The sequence below is a fragment of the Lolium rigidum genome, chromosome 3 (genome assembly GCF_022539505.1).
Source record: "Lolium rigidum isolate FL_2022 chromosome 3, APGP_CSIRO_Lrig_0.1, whole genome shotgun sequence".
NCBI classification, from domain to species: domain Eukaryota; kingdom Viridiplantae; phylum Streptophyta; class Magnoliopsida; order Poales; family Poaceae; genus Lolium; species Lolium rigidum.
In genome coordinates, this window is record NC_061510.1 from 349,723,890 (window position 1) to 349,727,688 (window position 3,799).

A 3,799-nucleotide genomic window follows, 5' to 3' on the forward strand; every position below is an offset into this window, starting at 1 on the left:
CCGATCCTAGACAGGGCCTAAAAACCAACATGAGGTTGATCCCCGGAACATCCGTTCTAGGACTAGCAAACGCCACCCTACACGCCAGCTGGATCCTCCGACCCCTTGTAAGGCCTAACTATTGCGGATGTTAAACTAATCCTTGATGAACAAGGAGCAACCGTAACGGATCAGATCTACTAAACTATGATCAAGCGGGGTGCCGCCCCTACACCTAAGATAGGTGTAAGGGCGGCTAGACATGCAAGGGTTGCACTACGACGAGCATGTAATATGAAGAACAATGCTAACCCTAACATGTCTAAGATAACTACGTTGCTCGCCATCAAAAAGGCTTCGATACGAGCAACGCATGAACAACGTGGGCAGGCTTGTCTTTGCCTAGATCGCAAGATGCGATCTAGGCAGCATGATGCTTACGGTAGAAACCCTCGAGACGAAGGAGTTGGCGATGCGCCGAGATTTGTTTGTGGTTGAACGTTGGTTGTTGTTTATTCCATAAACCCTAGGTACATATTTATAGTCCGGCGGACTTTCTAATGTGGGCGTGCACTAAACCGTGCACGAGATAAACTCTACTTTTAATCTAGATACAAACTATTGTAATTAAAGATACATGGGCAATCTGGCCCAATTTCACCGAGCAAGGCCGCTTCAGAGATCTTCAACATGCAATCTTCCAAGCCCATCCTGATCGCGGCCCACCTCCTGATTTGGCCAAAATCTGGTGATAACAATTCTCATAAGAGATTGAGGTTTTATGTCCAAACTGAAACTTCCACCATGATTCATGGCTTTAGTTAGCGGCCCAATGTTCTTCTCTAACAGTATGCATACTCAAACCATTTGATTGTGAAAACCGCCCTTACTTCAGACAAAACGGACATGCATAGCAACTCACATGATATTCAACAAAGAGTAGTTGATGGCGTCCCCGGGAGCATGGTTATCGCACAACAAGCAACTTAATAAGAGATAAAGTGCATAAGTACATATTCAATACCACAATAGTTTTTAAGGCTATTTTGTCCCATGAGCTATATATTGCAAAGGCGAATGATGGAAATTTAAAGGTAGCACTCAAGCAATTTACTTTGGAATGGCGGAGAAATACCATGTAGTAGGTAGGTATGGTGGACACAAATGGCATAGTGGTTGGCTCAAGGATTTTGGATGCATGAGAAGTATTCCCTCTCGATACAAGGTTTAGGCTAGCAAGGTTATTTGAAACAAACACAAGGATGAACCGGTGCAGCAAAACTCACATAAAAGACATATTGTAAACATTATAAGACTCTACACCGTCTTCCTTGTTGTTCAAAACTCAATACTAGAAATTATCTAGACTTTAGAGAGACCAAATATGCAAACCAAATTTTAGCAAGCTCTATGTATTTCTTCATTAATAGGTGCAAAGTATATGATGCAAGAGCTTAAACATGAGCACAACAATTGCCAAGTATCAAATTATTCAAGACATTTTAGAATTACTACATGTAGCATTTCCCGTTTCCAACCATATAACAATTAACGAAGCGAGTTTCAACCTTCGCCATGAACATTAAAAGCTAAGAACACATGTGTTCATATGAACCAGCGGAGCGTGTCTCTCTCCCACACAAGCATTTATTCAAACAAAAACAAAAACAAAAACAAACCGACGCTCCAAGTAAAGCACATAAGATGTGACCGAATAAAAATATAGTTTCAAGAGAAGGAACCTGATAAGTTGTCGATGAAGAAGGGGATGCCTTGGGCATCCCCAAGCTTAGATGCTTGGGTCTTCTTGAAATATGCAGGGATGAACCACGGGGCATCCCCAAGCTTAGACTTTTCACTCTTCTTGATCATAGTATATCATCCTCCTCTCTTGACCCTTGAAAACTTCCTCCACACCAAACTCAAAACAAACTCATTAGAGGGTTAGTGCATAATCAAAATTCACATGTTCAGAGGTGACACAATCATTCTTAACACTTCTGGACATTGCCCAAAGCTACTGGAAGGTAATGGAACAAAGAAATCCATCCAACACAGCAAAAGAGGCAATGCGAAATAAAAGGCAGAATCTGTCAAAACAGAACAGTCCGTAAAGACGAATTTTAAAGTGGCACCAGACTTGCTCAGATGAAAATGCCCAAATTGAATGAAAGTTGCGTACATATCTGAGGATCACGCACGTAAATTGGCAGATTTTTTGAGTTACCTACGAGAGAATTCTGCCCAGATTCGTGACAGACGAAATCTGTTTACTGCGCAGTAATCCAAATCTAGTATCAACATTGCTATCAAAGACTTTACTTGGCACAACAATGCAATAAAATAAGATAAGGAGAGGTTGCTACAGTAGTAACAACTTCCAAGACTCAAATATAAAACAAAAGTACTGTAACAAAATAAACACATGGGTTATCTCCCAAGAAGTTCTTTCTTTATAGCCATTAAGATGGGCTCAGCAGTTTTAATGATGCATTCGCAAGAAATAAGAGTTGAAGCAAAAGAGGGCATCAAAAGGCAAATTAAAAACAAATTTAAGTCTAACATGCTTCCTATGCAAAGGAATCTTGTAAATAAACAAGTTCATGAAGAGCAAAGTAACAAGCATAGGAAGATAGAACAAGTGTAGCTTCAAAAATTTCAGCACATAGAGAGGTGTTTTAGTAACATGAAAATTTCTACAACCATATTTTCCTCTCTCATAATAACTATCCAGTGGCATCATGAGCAAACTCAACAATATAACTATCACATAAAGCATTCTTATCATGAGTCTACATGCATAAAATTATTACTCTCCACATAAGCATAATCAATTTTATTAGTTGTAGTGGGAGCAAATTCAACAAAGTAGCTATCATTATTATTCTCATCATCAAATATAGGAGGCATAGTATAATCATAATCAAAATTTATCTCTCCATAGTAGGCGGTACTAAAAGACCACTATCATTATAATCATCATAAATAGGAGGCAAAAGTATCATCAAAGTAAATTTTCTCCTCAATGCTTGGGGGACTAAAAATATCATGCTCATCAAAGCCAGCTTCCCCAAGCTTAGAATTTTCCATATCATTAGCAACAATGGTGTTCAAAGCGTTCATACTAATATGTTCCATAGGTTTTTTAATTTTCGCATCAAACCATCCATGTCTTAAATCGGGAAATAGAATAAGAAGCTCATTGTTGTCCATTATGCCTAACTAGTGTAAACAAGAAACAAAAAGATGCAATTGTAGGATCTAAAGGAAATAGCTTCGAGCACACACACAACGGCAACGAAAAAGTACTTAGTTACACGGGACCGGAGTATGAGTGCCTTTTACCTTTCCTCCCCGACAACGGCGCCGAGAAAATAGCTTGATGTCTACGGGTGCTTCTATTCTTGTAGACAGTGTTGGGCCTCAAGAGCGAGAGGTTTGTAGAACAGCGGCAAGTTTCCCTTAAGTGGATCACCCAAGGTTTATCGAACTCGGGGAGGAAGAGGTCAAAGATATCCCTCTCATGCAACCACTGCAACCACAAAGCAAGAAGTCTCTTGTGTCCCCAACACACCTAATAGGTGCACTAGTTCGGCGAAGAGATAGTGAAATACAAGTGGTATGAATGAATATGAGCGGTAGTAACGGCGCCGAGAAAAGTGCTTGCTGGCGTGCAGTTGATGGTAGTAATATTGCAGGAAGTATAGATGCGGTAAAACAGTAAACAAGCAGCGATAGCAGTATTTAGGAACAAGGCCTAGGGATCATACTTTCACTAGTGGACACTCTCAACATTGATCACATAACGAGAATAAATAGA